We start from the raw sequence: 19,240 nt of genomic DNA, 5'->3' as shown, positions 1-19,240 counted from the left end.
AATCTGTACACCTTAAGAAGCTAATCAAGAAGGAGGATCCTGGGTAAGATGATCAGTCCTCACTCAGAAAGACAAACAGGATGGTCATCGGAAGAGGGAGAAAATAGGGAACACAACAGGAGCCTACCACAGAGGGCCTCTGAAAGACTCTACCCAGCAGGGTATCAAAGCAGATGTTGAGACTCATAGCCAAACTTTGGGCAGAGTTCACGGAATCTTATGAAAAAAGGGGGAGATAGAAAGACCTGGAGGGGACAGGAGCTCCACAAGGAGAGCAACAGAACTAAGATATCTGGGCACAGGGGTCTTTTCTGAGACTGATACTCCAACCAAAGGCCATGCATGGAGATAACCTAGAACCCTTGCACAGATGTAGCCCATGGCAGCTCAATGTCCAAGTGGGTACCCTAGTAAGGGGAACAGGGACTGTCTCTGACATGAACTCAGTGGCTGGTTCTTTGATCACCTCCTCCAGAGGGGGAAGCAGCCTTGCCAGGCCATAGAGGGGGACAATGCAGCCAGCCCTGATGAGACCTGATTAGCTAAGGTCATAGGGAAGGGGAGGAGGTCCTCCCCTATCAGTGGACTTGGAAAGGGGGATGGGAGGAGATGAGGGAGAAAGAGTGGGATTGAAAGGGAATGAGGCAGGAGGCTACAGATGGGATACAAAGTGAATAAACTATAATTAATATAAAATATAAAGTTTATAAAAAAAACAAAACCAAAAAGCTTTACTATCATAGGTAAATTTAGAGAGAGATATATAAAAAATATATCATAGCAATCAAAAATACACTTATTTAAATGGAAATTTTTTCTTGTTCATAAATAAATCCAACAAACTGCATAACTAATAATGAATTGTTTCCTGGGGAAATTATATAACAGACACTAATCTTGATTTTAAATTTAAAAATAAAAACTATATCTTATATAATTTATGTTTTATATGTACTAAATATCTTCTAAAATGTGTTTATATATCACATAGTTATACTCTATAACTGTACAATAACTATTTTATATGCTTTCTTGTCGTTACAGTTATTTCCACCAGTTATATATATATATATAAAATTATATATATATATATAGTTATATATATAGTTATATTTGTGGGAGAAAGGAGAAAAAGAGAGAGAGTTATAAAATGGCAGCCACCTGTGAGATGAAATCTGTCAGCGAAAATCTTCAGTCCAGTTCTAACACAGTTGACCATTAGAATAAATAACAAGTACCTTAGAGAATTGGGGTTCAGATTTTTTTAACAGTATCTGGATTATGAAAACAGTTTATTCATAAAGTTTATGGTCTTTAGAACTTTACCATGAGTCATGAAAATTTCTTTTGAAAATATGAAGTATCATGATATTTGAAATTTTACTCAGCATATGCTACTGGTGATGAATATTTGATAAATAATCTTTAATATTCTAGCTTGAGCAATGAATTTTATATACAGGTGGAACCTATTTTCACAAAGTTGACTGATGAGTTTTCCACTGCATCCCTCTCTTAAGCTGAATGACTTTCAGTTGCCTGTTATATTCATGTGAATGTTTTCCTTCTTAAAGCCAGAAGTCTGGCATCGATTCCTCATTCTGCATTTATAACAAGGGTATTGGTTTCAAGGGGACCAAAGTTTTGAATAGTTCAGTTCACCAGGTTTAGGAAGGTCATATGATATTTAAATTGGCACTCTAATATTCTGACTGCATGATCTATGGCTGCATGAAAACCATTCATGTTTTTTTTTAACTTTTTTAATTTTTTATTAATTACACGTTATTCATTTTGTATCCCCCCATAAGCCCCTCCCTCCTCCCCGGCCGATCCCACCCTCCCTCCCCTTTCTGCATGCATGCCCCTCCCCAAGTCCACTGATAGGGGAGGTTCTCCTCTCCTTTCCAATCTTAGTCTGTCAGTTCTCATCAAAAGTGGCTGCACTGTCCTCTTCTGTGGCCTGGTAGGGCTGCTCCCCCCTCAGGGGGAGGTGATCAATGAGCAGGCCAATCAGATTATGTCAGAGGCAGTCCCTCTTCCCATTACTAGGTAACCCACTTAGACACTGACCTGCCATGCGCTACATCTGTGCAGGGGTTCTAGGTTATCTCCATGAATAGTCCTTGGTTGGAGTATGAGTCTCTGGGAAGTTCCCTGTGTTCAAATTTTCTTGTTCTGTTGCTCTCCTTGTGGAGTTCCTGTCCTCTCCAGCTCTTACTATTTCCCACTTCTTACATAAAATTCCATTCACTCTGCCCGACAGTTGGCCATCAGGCTCAGCATCTGCTTTGATAGTCTGCAGGGCAGAGGCTTTCAGAGGCCCTTTGTGGTAGGTTCCTAGTTTGTTTCCTATTTTCTTCTTCTGGCTTTCAGAGGCCCTCTGTAGCAGGTTTCTAGGTTGTTTCCTGTTTTCTTCTTCTTCTGATGTCCATCCTCTTTGCCTTTCAGGTGGATTGAATATTTTAGTTAGGGTCCTCTCTCTTGCTTGGTTTCTTTAGATGCATAGATTTTAGTGGGTTTGTCCTACGTTGTATGTCTATATGAGTGAATATATACCATGTGTGTCTTTTTGCTTCTGGGACAACTCACTCAGGATGATCCTTTCCAGGTTCCACCATTTACCTGCAAATTTCATGATTTCCTTATTTTTCATTGCTGAGTAATACTCCATTGTATAGATGTACCACAATTTCTGCATCCATTCTTCAGTTGCGGGGCATCTGGGTTGTTTCCAGCTTCTGGCTATTACAAATAAAGCTGCTACAAACATGGTTGAGCAAATGTACTTTTTGTGTACTTGAGCTTCTTTTGGATATATGCCTAGGAGTGATATGGTTGGATCTTGAGGAAGCACTATTCCTTCTGTTTCTATTTTGTGGAATAGTTTGAAGAGAATTGGTGTTAGCTCTTCTTTGAAGGTCTGGTAGAATTCTGCGCTGAAGCCATCTGGTCCTGGGTTTTTTTTTGTTTTGTTTTTGGATGGGAGACTTTTGATGACCGCTTCTATTTCTTTGGGGGATATAGGAATATTTAGTTGATTTACCTGGTCCTGGGTCAGCTTTGGTAAGTCAAATCGATCAAGAAAATTGTACATTTCATTTAGATTTTCAAATTTTGTGGCATATAGACTTTTGAAGTAAGTCCTAATGATTGTTTGGATTTCCTCATTGTCTGTAGTTATGTCCCCCTTTTCATTTCTGATTTTGTTGATTTGGGTGGTGTCTCTCTGCCTTTTAGTTAGCTTGGCTAAGGGTTTGTCGATCTTGTTGATTTTCTCAAAGAACCAGCTCTTGGTTTCTTTGATTCTTTGAATTGTTTTATTTGTTTCTAATTGATTGATTTCAGCCCTGAGTTTGATTATTTCCAGCCATCTACTCCTTCTTGGTGTGTCTGCTTCTTCTTTTTCTAGGGTTTTTAAGTGAGCCATTAAGTTGCCTGAATGAGTTGTCTCGAATTTCTTCTTGAAGGCACTTAGTGCTATGAACTTTCCTCTTAGCACTGCTTTCATTGTGTCCCACAAGTTTGGGTATGTTGTGTCTTCATTTTCATTGAGTTGTAGAAAGCCTTTAATTTCTTTCTTTATTTCTTCCCTGACCCAGCTGTCATTTAGCAACAAGTTGTTCAGTTTCCATGTGTGTGTAAGCTTTTTGCTATTTCTGTTATTGTTGAGGTCCAGCTTTATTCCATGGTGATCAGACAGGATACAAAGGATTATTTCAATCTTCTTGTATCTGTTGAGGCTTGCTTTGTGACCAACTATATGGTCTATTTTGGAGAATGTTCCATGAGGTGCTGAGAAGAAGGTAAATTCTTTTGTGTTTGGGTGTAAAGTTCTGTAAATGTCTGTTAGGTCCATTTGATTCATGACCTCTGTCAGAGACATTGTTTCTTTGTTTAATTTCTGTTTTGTTGACCTGTCCTTTGTTGAGAGTAGGGTGTTGAAGTCTCCCACTATTAATGTGTGGGGATCTATATATGGTTTAAATTTTATCAATGTTTCTTTAACAAATGTGGGTGCTCTTGTATTTGGGGCATAGATGTTCAGGATTGTGATGTCTTCCTGGTGGAATTTTCCCTTGATGAGTATGAAGTGTCCTTCCTCATCTCTTTTTATTAATTTTGGTTGAAAGTCTATTTTATCAGATATTAGAATGGCTACTCCTGCTTGCTTCTTGGGTCCGTTTGCTTGGAAAGTCGTCTTCCAACCCTTTACCCTCAGGTAATGTCTATCTTTGTGCCTTAGGTGTGTTTTTTGTATGCAACAGATTGCTGGGTTTTGTTTATATATCCATTCTGTTAATCTGTGTCTTTTTATTGGAGAGTTGAGTCCATCGATGTTGAGAGAGATTAATGACGAGTGGCTGTTAGATCCCTTGATTTTCATGTTGGCTGTGGTCATCAGGTTGTGTGCTTGGTTGCTTTTTGTTTTACTGTAGTAAGGTTAATTATTTCCTGTGTTTTCTTGACAGAAGCTAATTTTCTTGGGTTGTATTTTCCCTTCCAGTGTCTTCTGTAATGCTGGATTTTTGTGTAGGTATTGTTGAAATTTGTTTTTGTCATTGAATATCTTGTTTTCTCCGTCTATGAGGACTGATAATTTTGCGGGGTATAGTAGCCTGGGCTGACATCTGTGTTCTCTTAGGGTCTGCATTATATCCATCCAGGCCCTTCTGGCTTTCATAGTCTCTGTCGAAAAGTCAGGTGTGATTCTAATGGGATTGCCATTATATGTTACTTGGCCTTTTTCCCTTGCAGCTTTTAGTATTTTTTCTTTGTTCTGTATACTTACTGTTTTGATTATTATGTGGCGGGAGGATTTTCTTTTCTGGTCAAATTTGTTGGGCGTTCTGTAGCCCTCATGTATTCTTATTGGCCTCTCCTTTAACTTGGGGAAATTTTCTTCAATGATTTTGTTGAAAATATTTTCTGGGCCTTGGAGAAGGGAGTCTCTATACCTATTATTATTAGGTTTTGTCTTTTCATATTGTCTTGGATTTCTTGGATGGTCTGTGTCAGGAATTTTTTGGATTTAACATTTTCTTTGACAGATACATCGATTTCTTCCATTGTATCTTCTACACCTGAGATTCTTTCTTCCATCTCTTGTAGTCTGTTGGTTATGCTTACCTCTGTAGTTCCTGTTTTCTTCCCCAGATTCTTCCTCTCTATTATTTCCTCCATTTGTGTTTTCTTTAATTTTTCCAATTCTATCTTCAGGTCTTGAGTTGTTTTGTTTACTTCCTTCACCTGTCTGATTGTACTTTCCTGTTTTTCTTTTAGTTCCTTCAACTCTGTTTCTTTTATTTCATTCAGTGCTTTAAGCATTTCCTTTCTAAAGGCCATAATTTGTTTGGTTGCAGCCTCCTTTATTTCTTTATGGATGGCAATATTCTGTTTGAGTTTATCTTCCTCTATGTTTTTACGTATCTTATTTGTTTCCTTTGTTATCATCTTCATGAGCATAGTTGTTAGGTCATCTTTTTGGATTTCAGTTATGCTGGGGTGTCCAGGGCTACTTGCCCCTGGGTAACTGGGTTCTGGAGATGCCATATTGCTCTGTCTTTTGTTGGTTGAGCTTTTACGCTGGCCTCTACCCATTGTGCTATCTTAGATGTTTGTTGTTATTTTCTGGTGGTTCCTGGGGATCCTGGGAAACACAATGACTGTGTTTTATGGCCGTGAGTTCTGATTGCTGGTCACTGTGCGATCCTGCCGCTGCTGCTCAGAATGAGAGTCCTCCCGGCACCGCCATCTTGCTCTGCCTCCTGCCCATTCATGTTTAAGAAAGAGAAAGCTGCCCTCAGCTATGCCACACAGCTCTGAGCATGCAGAGAGCTTGTTTCTTCTTGGTGGGTGTTGCAGACTCATGGGCCTTCACTGACACCCATCACCACAATGGCTGCCATGGCCTTTCAATCATGAGGCTTTTAGATTTATCTAAAGGGACAATGAATCAAAAGCAATCATGGGTGCAGTCACTGGTATTGACTTGGGTATAAACAACTCCTATGTGGAAGTTATGCAGAGCAAGCAAAGGTTTTGAGGCCAGCTGAAGGGGCCAGAACACCCTTTCTATTGCTGCCTTACAGCAGAGAGCAACCAGCTGCATGTCACTAACCCAAACAATACATTGAATGCTACCAATCACTTCTTTAACCTTGGCTATGATGACCCTGAAATACGGGACATTCTTTTGTAAACTGCTCATGACTCCAATGGTTATACCTTAGTTGAGACTCATGGAAAATTCTGTTCTCTGAGTTATTTTGGAGCATTTATGTGGGTAAGGATGAAGGGACTGCAGAAAAGTATGTGGCTCACACAGCAAAGCTGATATAACCACTCTCCTTGCTTATTTCAGTGACCTAAAGACACAGCCGCTAAGGATGCTGGAGAAGTATCTGGACTAAATTTCCTTCAAATGATAAATGAACCCACAGCTGCTGTTCCAGCCTGTGTTCTAGGTGAATATAAAGACGAAGTTATTGTTGTGCATGGTTACAGTGGCAGAACTTTTGACATTTCTACCGTGGATTTTCAGAAAGCAGTGTTTGTGGTGATATCCACCAATGGGGACACTTGGAGATGAAGACTTTGATCAGGGCCTTGTTATGGCACATTGTAAAGGAGTCCTGGAGAGAGATGAGTTAGTTTGAGAAAAGGCAGTGTGGCATTTCAGCCTGAAGGAAGCTTCTCATGAAGCTAAGGAAGAACTCTCCTCATCTGTGCAGGCAGGCATCAACCTGCCATGCTGTACAATGGATGCTCCAGACACAATGGTCTGAATATGACGCTGCCTCCATTTGAAGGCATTGTCACATATAAGACTATTCTCCTGTACCAGAAAGGTATATAAAATGTTGAAGTTGGCAAGAACGACATAGAAGAATAGTCCTTGTTTGTGGCATGGTACAGATACTCAAGGTTCAGCAAGATATTTATCACCATCATCATCATTATTATTGTTTTGGTCTTTCAGGACAGAGTTTTTCTATATAGCCTTGGCTGTCTGGAACTCACTCTGTACTAGGTGGGTCTTGAACTTAGATATTTGCCTGCCTCTGCCTCCTAAGTGCTTAGATTAAAGTCATGTGCTGCCACCACCTGACTACAAGATCTTTTTAGCAGAGCCCCAAGGAAAGTTGTTAAAGCTGATGAGGCTGCAGACTGGAGCCACCATTCAGGGAGGTGTGTTGGGTGGTGGTATCAGATGTGCTATCCCTGGATGTCACTCCTGTCTCTGGGTACTGCCTCTCAGACAAGTATCTTTGCTAAACTCTTTAATAGGAACACCACTATTCCAAACAAAAAGAGCAATGTGTTTTCTTTAGTTGCTACTGGACAGACTCAAGTAGAGATTAAAGTGTGTCTAGATAAGAGAGAGATACTAGAAAACAATAGGCTTTTTTGACAGTTTATTTTGATAGACATTCTCCAGCCCTGTGGAGTCCTTTTGACAGAAGTTACATTTGACATTGGTGCCAAGGTGATTGTATGTACATGTATCTGTCAAGTACAGGGGATAGGATGGAATCAACTGATTGTATTCCAATCTTTTGCTGGATTATGCTAAGATGATGTTGAAAATATGGTTTAAAAAGTAGAGATGCTGAGGAAGACTGGAAAAAAAAGAAAGGAGTTGAAAGAGTTAGTAAGGTTGAAAATTATTCATTACACAGAAACCAGGATGGAAGAACTCAAGGACCAACTGCCGCTGACGAGTGCAAAAATCTGAGACCCCCAAGAAGAAAGGGTTCCTACTCAAAATGACAGTGAACCAGAAAGCGCAATGTAGGCATCATGCTCGATTCAGCACTGATGCTCTTCAAACGGCACATGGAAAAATGGCATCTGAGAGGAATGCTCTGGAACTTCTGGCATTGAGAGACAGAAGGACAATCAAAGGAGGAGAAACAACAATAGTAGCAGTGCATTGTGAAGATAAAAGGACAACATAAGCTGATGGTAGAGAGTGAAGGTACTTGCTGATCAGAAAGCTGCAAACTTTGGTCCTGTTACAATGTATTTGCAGTCCTCTCTAAAATTTCCTTAATATGTAAGTGTAGTGTCAGTTAGGTAACTTATTTAATGTGCAATAAATCCAACAGGAGTAAGTTCAGAATGTTCTGTCCTTAGCTTGTTATTTTTCTGCTGCATGTAAAGAGAGTTTGTAGTAGGTGGGACTATGTACTAATCTTATGAAGATAGAGAATTCATTTGTGCTGAAATGGCCATGTTTTCAAGAGGTGGTGAAAGCCATTTCAAACACAATGAAGACAGTCTGTCTTGGAACATGAATGAGATCAATCATGTCAGATTTGTTGGCCAAGTGTACTGCTATGTACCTATCTGTACATGGAATTGGTCTCTCAGCAAGACCCTGCAAGGAAAGCCATCTACCTGTGCCTTGTTTGTAGGTGCAAAAGCCAGATCAGTAGTAAGCAGCTACATTGGGAATAACTTTTAAAATGAAATAAGGTAGGGATGAAATCCCTCATAATCTTAAGGCATGTTTTTAGCTATTCTCTTAGTAGGTCTGTGTTTGGCACACATATCTTTAATTAGCGCTCTTTTTTTTATCTAATCTGGATTTGAAAATAAAATGAGGAAATAAAAAATATATATGTATATATAATGTCTAATAAAAATATTTATACACCAAAAATATATATCAAGTATCTCTACAGAATAATTTTATTTTCTTTGTAAGGTGTAAATAATAATTTTATCATAAGCTTTGAATTAAGCTTGATAATTTGTGTAAAACCACTCACAATAATGCTTGACACAAAGAAGAATAATAGAGTTTAGTCATGTATTACAGGCCATACAGAATAAATAATAGATTCACATGAGCCTTATATTAATATGAATGCTCATCATATTTGAACTTGAGCAATAGAAGAATAAAAGAGCAGCAAATATGCCAATGTTGGCCTGGAACCTCTCAGTATGGACATGATTTTAGCCCTTCTTGTTCTTCCTTGTCTAGAAAAACACCACTTGATGGACATATGGCCTTAGTTCTGAATCTGTCCTGAAGTTCGAGGAGCTGTCACTGTGAGGCTACTGCATACAGCAAATGTTAAAAAAAAAAGAAAATTAAACAGCACCAAATCTCCCTACAGGTATTGTTCCACACAGTAGCTACAAAAAGGAAGCCAGAAGATAAAAAAAAGGAAAAAAAAAAAAAAGAAAGTAGGAAAAACATAATAAGGCCAGAGAATATTTTTTATTTCCATAATTATTAGGTTTATATAGATTAATTTTTTAATTGTTTTACGATTACTCTAGGAGAAGATACAGAACTAAAGTCAAGTATCATAACAGGCAGATAGCTGAAAGTATAACCATATGTAAAATCAAATTAACAAATTATCTGCATGAAGAATTTTCTGCTGCTATCTCTCCCACAGATGCTTTTATAAGCTGCAGTACGTAATTTGTTAAGATGCGATTGCTTGTCTGGAGCTGGTCTCTGTGCAAAGCAAACTGAACCGTACTGAGATTAAACTATAAACTCAGCCTCATTAGCACCCTGCTCTCTCCAATTTGCCTAAACACAGTTATGTAAAAGTTTCAATAAATTTTGAATTCAGAGAAAAGAGCTATTCATCTGGAAATTACTGTGACAATGTGAGGGAGCGAAAAGACTACAATAACAAGGTCATTGGAGGCCACACACCAGCAGCTCCCATCTTTGCAGATTTCACTCACAAGGGAGAGGCATCAGTTAAAATTGTGGGCATGTTCAATTCAGAATAGCATAAAGCTTAAATAGATACTTGATTATATGGGACCATTTTTTTCTTTAAACAAATTCTCTCAAATCCCGGGAAGATAGTATTTGTAATTATCTCCTCCCTTGCTGACTTCCTGCTAACAAGGTCACCCTGCACAAATCCTGACCATTTATCTTTTGGCTTTTATGAGCTTATATGGTACTTAGGTAGACAGACCAAGGTTGAAAAATCTACCCTTGAGTCACCTTATATCTGTGTTTTGAATACACCCTTTATTCTATCTTTCCTTAAGTGTATTAGTGGATTAAATGAATAATGGCTGCTCCATAGGTTTATCGTAAAACTTGAAGATATTAGTGTCATGACTGGCACCTAGCCTAGTATCCTCTATCTCCATCAGTCCACTCAAATTGTACAGAACACCTAGCAATCTCTCAAAGTCGATAGGCATGTTCCTGCCTGAGGACATTTGCATTAGATATTTTCTATAGAAAAACCTTATTCACTGTGAATCCCATAGTGGTCTTTTCTATCTCATTCTTTGCTTTTCTCCACTGACATTACCTCATAAATACATGTCTTCTTATTTAGTTTTTTGTCTATCTTAGTAAAGAAAATATAAATCTCACAACTTTAGGGACTGGGGGTCTTTTATTCATTAACTTTCAAAACAGAACAGTGTGAGATGTAGAGATTTTTAGCCTCAATACATATTTAACATGTAAATCAGTAAGCTAAGAAGTGATTAAATGAAGTTTTGATATCTGGCAACTAACCCATCTTGAAGCTAGGGATGGGCAACCTCAGTTCTATTTCCCATAACTATGAATACAGCACGCATGGCTCCTATAGCCATCCTGCAGCCTCATAGGTAAGTACACAGACATCAACACAAAAACAATGAGTTTGCCATTTAAGATGTGACACAGAAGAAAAATGCAAAGCGCAATGTACATTCAGGCAGGGAGGCTCAACCTAGTGGGAAGGAGCGATGGTATAAAAAGGGAAGTCTCTCCGTTAAAAGAACAAAACTGGCTTCCTCAGAGACTTCCTAACGAATCAGCAGTAAAACTGAAAAGGGAACGAAACATCCTTGCTGTTATTGCTCACTCAGACATCGAATTTTGAAACTAAAATGGTAATAAAAAATGAGGAAATCATGAAATTTTCAGGCAAATGGATGGAACTAGAAAAGATCATCCTGAGTGAGGAAAGCAGAAGCAGAAAGACACACATGAAACATACTCACTTGTAAGTGGATATTAGCCATATAATAAAGGATAAATATACTAAAATCTATAGTTGTAAAGACGCTAAGCAATAAGGACACTAGGGAAGGGGCTGAAACCTCATTCAGAAGGGCAAACAGGATAGACATCTGAAGCGGGAGAAGACAGGGAAGAGGACAGAGCCTTCCACAGGAGGCCTCTGAAAGACTCTACCCATGAGGGTATCAAAGGAAATGCTGAAACTCATAGCCAAATTTTGGGCAGAGTGCAGGGAACCTTATGGAAGAAGAGGGAGAGAAAGACCTGGAGGGGACAGGAGCTCCACAAGGAGACCAACAGAGCCAAAAACCCTGGGCCCAGGGGTTCTGCAGAGACTAATACTCCAACCAAGGACCATGCATGGAGAGGACCTCGACCCCCCCCCCCCCCCCGCTCAGATGAAGCTCATAGGCTGCTCAGTTTCCAAGTGGGTTTCCTAGTAAGGGGATCAGGGGCTGTCTCTGACATAAACTTAGTGGCCAGCTCTTTATCACCTGTTCCTGGGGGGTGCAGCCTTGCCAGGCCACACAGGAAGATGATGTAGCCAGCCCTGATGAGACCAGATAGGCTAGGGTCAGACAGAAGGGGAGGAGGTCCTCCTCTATCAGTGGACTAGGGGAGGGACATAGGGGGAGAAGAGGGTGAGTGGGTGGGACTGGGAGGAGACCAGGGGGCCCTATAGCCTGGATACAAAGTGAATAGATTGTAAAAGTAGATAGATGATAGATAGATAGATAGATAGATAGATAGATAGATAGATAGATAGATAGATAGATTAAATAAAAAGAAAATCACTGAAAGTGGAGAAAGCAAGAAATTCTTGAGAAAAATCTGGTCTGCTTACAATTTGAAAATCAATTCTGAATTGAAGTGGGAAGCAACGTGTGGCTTCTATGAAGTAAAACTGAGAAAATTACATAGGTATGAAGATGCAAAGAACCCTTCTCCCCCTTGCTGGCAAACACTGTGACACACACTGCTGAGTGAGCATTTTAACTTACAGCATGAGCATCAAAGTTCTAAATCATCCTGCAAAAATAGAATTTTAAAGGATAAGTGGCTATTCCATGGTGAATTACATCAGGTTCCTCTGATCTTTTGAGAAATTTTAATTACTTCTTAATAATTGCCATAAGGTTGGTTAAACCAGACCATATCCTATCTTCATGGACCCTATTTTTCCTCTAGGAAGCACTCTTTGTGAGGACTTTATTCAAATTCAGCTACTTAATAATTGCTAGCTTCCAGAAGAGTGAATGCTTCTTAAGATTCTTTTATGTCATTCGCATAATTCTAATAATGGTTTTCTCAAATTACATTCCTGTTATATTCACTTACCATGCTTTGAATATAAATTAAAATAATTCACATTAATCTAGACGTGACAGTTGCAAAGAGAAGACTCCATTTTTCTTCAAAGTTATAATAAAATAATGAAAAGGAGATACAAACTGCTATGTAATTGATGGCTGCTTTAATACAGTTGCTTATTAAAAGCCTCACATGGCAAGCTAATATCGAGGTCCAAATAGTTGTTAGAATGTGCTCCCACCATTTAAGATAGCAGCAAAGTAATGGACTACGAGAGGATATCACACTCTAAGATTCTCGCTTAATATGTCAGAAGCAAAATGAAAAGGCCCTACTTGAATCACTAAAATACACCTGAGCCTACACATCTGAATACATTTTGCACAATTCTGGAATAGATATAAAACCCATTAAGAGAACAGATTCATTGAAGGCCTAGCTATGGGGAATGGCTACCTATCAACCAAATAGAAAGAAACGAATGCTCCATGTGGAAATATGCTCTAATATTCTTTATGTTGTATATTCTTAATTGCAAGAACTAAAGAGAATAAGGCACTAAGAATAAACAGCCTCTGACAATTCAAGGCATGACTTTACAGAAGTAAATCTGGAGCCAGTAATAACTCCTTCCTCTTAAATTTAAAGTGTGAATAAAAACTAACATGATACTAGTTCCAACTAGTAAGATCCTCATCCCTAACTTTTCCTGTGTGTTTGTGATGTTCTGAGCACAGTGTATATTGCACATGGGAGCAGTACATGTCAGTTGAGAGTACAGGTTCTAGAGAGAGACCCTCAGCAGAAAGATCAAAAGTTCAAGGCCCATGCTCACTACAAAGTAAGTTCAAGGTCATTCTGGAACTTACTGAGAATCTGTTCAAAATTAAAAATTTGAAAGGGATGAGGAAATAATTCAGTGGAAGAGCGCCTGCTGAGTACTATGCAATGCTTAGATTTGATCTTTAGTACCACACAAAGAAAATTAATGATAAACCCAATTTATTGGGTGCATGATGAGGCATCCCTGCATTCCCCGCGTGGGGGAGGCTGAGGCGGGAGGTCGCAAGTACAAGGCCAACCTGACCTACATAGTGGGTTTGGATCCAAGCAGACCTGAGTCACTCACTGAAACTCCATTTCCCCCAAATACTGTAAGCTAAATGTCCTGAGAATAAAGGTAATATTGTTACACCCTGACAACAAATATAGCACAGATAAAAGGCTACCTGCTTGCTTAAAAACTGAATAAAATGAAGTTTCAAATCTACCATTTTAAACTAAAAAAATGCTGGAGAATAAATTAAGTAATTACAAATATTTGTTTAGAGTCTATTGAAAAAGAAATGAAAACAAAGAGTGTATATGTTCCTGTGCATATTTCTAGCTATGATCCTCTTTTAAATAGCTACATTTATGAAAGGTTACATATTCAAGCGCTGAAGAACACTCTAGGAAGTTTAATAAATATTGCTTCAAAAATGACAGAGTTTTTTTGCTACAAAATTCTACCTAACATGGCACTGTTTTTCATTTTATGTCTCATTTCTGAATCTCTTCCCACTTATATCCATCAAGCTAAAATACCTCTCACCCACTTCCTATTCTGTGGGTCTCATTCTAAGTTTGAAAGGAGATGAATAACTTTCAAAATTACAACTCTTTAACAAATACATATCTGAATTTTTTTTCTCTGTGTGTTTTATAAGTGTTTTGCTATTTTTTGTTTGGAGTTTGATCTGGCTTTTCTGGATGCTCCAGCTGCCTAACAAGAGTACCTGCTTGTGTCTTCACCTAATCTTTGCTGTTTGTTCAGCTGTCGACCACACCAGTTAGGACCAGAACACGACCCAGATTACCCATCACTGTATTAACCCAGCGCTCAGGCACAAAGGCAGCTGCTCTTTGCTTTGCCGTATTGTTATTCAGATGCAACAGACGCAAATCACAGGGCCCCTTTGAGAAGCGCACACTCTCTCTGTCTTCATTTTAAATGAGTTCAATAGCTACTGTCCTTCGTCAACACACAGCTGGGGCCATTCTCCCTGATTCTCCATATTGTCACCTACCTAACAAGATTATCTTCTGGGGAAAACTCATCACTCTTGTTTATATTTGGGGAAGTTTGTGAAAATGATATCTTCATACGTAAAACAGAAGCGCACAACTATATGACTGTTTCTCTAGTGGCAGGAAGAAAAGGTCAGTTTCAACCATTCTTTGGGAAGCATCGAGATTATCCCTCCGATTACCAGAGCAACTGTTGCAATACAGAATTATTTAAGTGTGCAGACAAATACAAAGCATCTGAAAATAAGAGACAATATAACTTATAATAACATCTTTTTAAGAAAGACCAACTGTAAAGTGCTAAAACTATTTCATAAGTGTGCAAATACAACGAAAGTCTCTGTTCTTCATGTCCCTTTCATTCCATTTCATGCTCACCACTCAAGAGGTAAAACAGCCTGAGAACCTAACTACTCACGTAAATGGTAAAACCTCGACCGAAAGCACTGACTTAACATAGCGTACTTGCTAAGACGTACAAGGAACAAACATGCCTTCTCTTGGAACTACGGGAGAAAGTGGCAGAAGTTCAGTAGGTGGGAGGGCTTACTCTTTATGCAGATGAGCAGTGACGAACTGAGGTACAAGGTGAGAAGGCAGTCAGTTTTCTTGAGCTTCATGTTCTTAGAGAACAGCCTCTGAAGTGCTGCTGATGCTGCCCCTGTCTGGCTCCCGACCCTTGTCTGGTTCAGAGAGGAGCAGGTGGCTCAGAGACCCAGGATGCCATCTCTCTCACACCCCTCCCAGGGCTCCTCCACTTAGATTAAAAAAGCACTTCACAGCTTCTTACCGACACAGGAGGACAGGGTAATCACACAAACCTGGAGCAGATTTTTTCAGCCTGGATTGGATTCGTGCCCCCTCGGACTTCGCCTACCAGTTTTCTTCTGTTAACAATGCCTCCTGGAAAGGGTCTACTTTAGGCTAGGGTTTTTCTGCTTGCTCTTAATAGAGAAATTAATTTCTTGTGACGGTCCTGGCACATGATTTTTCTGATGTGGCTACTTTTGAAGAAAGACTATGTTTCTGTATATTATATTCACTTGGAAAACTCAGTTTACAGAAAAGTAACTTTTTCTGTTTCTAAACCCTATAGTGACAGTTCAGTAGTACTTTTGCTGTTGATAGGTAGAAAAAAAATTATAGAAAAATAAGACATTACATAAAATGGCTTAGAATTACAGATACTTGGGGGGTAGTATTTCTATCACAAGTGTTTACACTGTCCGCATGAAATGACATACTCTGGGATTTCTTAAAAGGTTTTGTCATCATCAATTTATGCAAAGTGATAGGTGCACAAGAAATCCTTTAGTTAAAAATATAATGCCCGATTCTGTGATTGGTATTTGTGCTAGTATATGTCTTTGCTTTTTATACAATGAAAACTGGCCACATAGCTTAACATGCGATTCATATGACTGATTCTGTGATGCCATGACATCTATTTTGAAGGTTTTATATTTCCTGCCCATATATAAGGAGGCTTTGTTATTCTTATAACTAGCCTAATAATTTTTAGCAATGATATTCTCTGACCTCTCTCAGAGTGTTTTATTTGCAAAAGTAGAACTGATCCATTTAAAATTATTAATTTTAGTTTTTGTGTTGAGACATAACCTATAGTCTGAAGTACTACAGAGATTGGAGGATGGTGTAGTTGAGTCCCTTGAGTCTATGAGTTCAAGACTAGGTTAGGTGACAGAGCAAGATTCTGTCTTTAAACATAAGTAAATAAAATAATTTACTTCTACAGAACTCATGGCACCCAATATTTTTGGAGATCTTTCTACTTATCACAAGTAATTTATCTTAGAAAATGTGATCCAAAATGATTCCAAGTTGCACAGGTAATTTTGTTGTTTGCTGTTGTTTTGAAATGGGAGTCTCCCCTGTGCTGTCTAGACCGAGCTTGAATTCATGAGCCTTTGCTTTAGCAACATGAGTACTGATTACAGAGACGCACCACTATTCCAGAGAGACATGCACCACTGTGCCCGGCTTAGTAGAAGTACTATCTATTTCTTGCTTTAATGTCTGCATTTTGTGAGTAGGAAAAATAAGATACGGAGTAAGCATTCTGAGTTCCCAGAATTACTTACTGATTTTGTAATAGCTATTTTTTCTAAATTCTCCCATCATCATCATCATCATCATCATCATCATCATCATCATATCATCATCATCACGATTATAACTGTGTGGATCGCCTTTCCATCATCATTCTATGTCTTTATGTCTTTTCTAAGAGTCTCATTAAGGGAAACCTACAAGCCAGACTAGCATGATCATCCTACTCCATAGACCTGAAATCAAATGAACTAGCTCCATGTAAAGGCAACCAATACTCTAGAGAACACTGAATCGTAGCCACTAGACACCAGAAAGATGTGTAGTTTGAACCATAGAATCTAGCGGTAACAGATCATTTTTTGTTATGTGTGTTCAGTTATGTCATAATTACAAAAATTAAAATGTATAATTTTCAAAAGAAAGAAGTATTAAAAAGTAAAAAAAAAATGTGTGGAAAATGTGTTATACAAAGAATACTTCTAGGATTATACTTGTATTTAGAAATAAAAATTAAAGGATTAGGCCATAAATCGAATGAGTGAATAATTTGTCAGACTTGGGACTAGACAGGAAATTACTTACAAAATATGAGTATACCATAATCTCCATGTGTATGCTTCCCTAGAAATTCATAATTGAAGCCTAATTCTCAGTGCAGTAACATTAAGAGGTGGAGCCTTTGTGAACCTGCCTAGAGGGAGCAAGCCTCTCCTGTTTTTATCTGCTATTAGAGTGATAAAAAAAATAGCTTCTTAGAAGGAGTTTGAGAGTGCTTCTTTTGTTTCTCTCTCTCTTTTTTAAATAGTTTGAGAAGAATTGAGTAGGTCTTTGGATGTCTGGTAGAATTCTGATGTGAATCTGTCTGGTCCTAGACTTTTTTTTCCTGAAAGGTTGTTTATTGCTATATTATTTTTTAATCTCATTTGTTATGGGTTTGTTTAGGGTGTTGATATTTTCTTGGTTTAATTATGGTTTTTGGCTGCCTCTAGAAAACCATCCATTTCTTTTAGATTTTCTAGCTTAATGAAATATCCCCTTATACTCTTCTGAATTTCTTTGGTATCTGTTGTAATCTTACCTGTTCATTTCTGATTTGGATAATTTGGATTCTCTCCCTTCCTTCCTTCCTTCCTTCCTTCCTTCCTTCCTTCCTTCCTTCCTTCCTTCTTCTTTCTTTCTTTTTTCTTTCTCTTTCTTTCTTTCTTTCTTTCTTTCTTTCTTTCTTTCTTTCTTTCTTTCTTTTTTTTCTGTCATTAGTTGAACCAAAAGTCTGTTAATTGTGTTTATCTTTTCAAAGAACCAGCTTTTAGATTAAAAAAATTTTTTTGTATTGTTTTCTTTGTTTCCATTTTGTTGATTTCTGCACTGATTTTTATTATTTCTTGACACAGACTGAATTTAAATTTGGTTTGTTCTTGTTTTTCAAACTTTTTCAGTTGTGTCATTAAACCATTTGTTTCTGTACCTTCTGATTTTTTTAAAATGTGAGAGTTATGCATTTTCCTTATAGGAATGCTTTCGATGTTTCCCAGAGGGTATGCTGTTTCAGTGCTGGTGAAATCAAAGTTACTGGAGGAGAATCCACAACCACTAATTCACTAAACCAGCAGAATCCCTAATAACAGTTATACCTCATACCCACAGGTAGGTATAAATCTTCACCCTTCATTACGGAAACCTCTCTTGGCGATATGGAGACCACTACAGAAAACCAAAACCAATCAAAATGCAGAGTTGTGACAAAGTCCCAACAATACATCTACAAAACACGCCAACACAGAAGGCTGAGAGAACATTGCAGAAGAGGGGGCAGACAATCATGAGAGCCAGAGGTCAGGGAGTTTGCTGAGACTATGTGTCCCAGTACCATCAGAAGCTACACCTGTAAAGCCTCTGCCCAAACATGAGCTGAACATGGGTGACATCAGCAAACACGCCAAACTGAACATGGCAAACCCTGTGAGGCCTCCAACCTATACAAAGAACTCAGGAAACTGAGTAGATCAAGAAGTGGGAGAGATGCGATGAGCATACCAATCGGTTGTTCAGCACCATACAGCCAGCCCTGAAAACACACGGACAAGTAACAGTATACGGACTCCACAACGTGTATTTAGAAATAGATATGCACAAAAAAATACATATATGCATACAACAGCAATTAATGAAAAAAGAGGCCATAAATTTGAAGGAGAGTTAGGTGGTTTACATGGGAGGGTTTGGAGGGAGGAAAGGTAAAGGAGGAATGTAGTAATTAATATACAGTCTCAAAAGTAAACAACATCAACAACAAAAGTAACACATAGGTACAGATAAAAATTCCCAATTACTTAGGGGAGAAAAAAAGAATTAAAGTGAAAGAGCGAAGATGATTGATAAATATGCAGGAACTATTCTGTGGCAGCATTCCATTCCTCAGCTCATACAGTCTTGGTAAAAATGGAAGGCAGATGTGTAACACTAAGCCTGCAGTTCCTTGGTGACTGCAGCTGACCATCTGCATAGTGTAGATGATTGACAGACAGAAGAGTCCCAGCTTCTCCAAAAGTATGCTCCAGTAATCAAGAGGCACTGAGCTACAGACTCTTTCTTAGAATTACTCATGCTCACTTCCAATCACCATATAAGCGAGTAAAACACATTGACACTTGGTAAATATTTTGTTTGGCTAGACTGATTTAAAACAGAGTTCTTCTAAACTCTCAGGATGGTCTAGTAGAGCAGACTCTATTAAAATCATCCACGTTTCAGTTTCATTATTGAAGTTTTGAC

General features: G+C 38.5%; 1 pseudogene; it reads left to right on the top strand.

The window, feature by feature from the left end:
• The window catches only part of LOC129689291 (stress-70 protein, mitochondrial-like), a 64,484-nt pseudogene that overhangs the window by 8,143 nt on the left and 37,101 nt on the right, over positions 1-19,240 (top strand).

The sequence above is a fragment of the Psammomys obesus genome, unplaced genomic scaffold, assembly GCF_907164565.1.
Source record: "Psammomys obesus unplaced genomic scaffold, mPsaObe1.curated_primary_1811, whole genome shotgun sequence".
Classification (NCBI taxonomy): domain Eukaryota; kingdom Metazoa; phylum Chordata; class Mammalia; order Rodentia; family Muridae; genus Psammomys; species Psammomys obesus.
The sequence above is the reverse complement of the archived record's forward strand: the minus strand, read 5'-3'. Positions and strand labels throughout refer to the sequence as shown.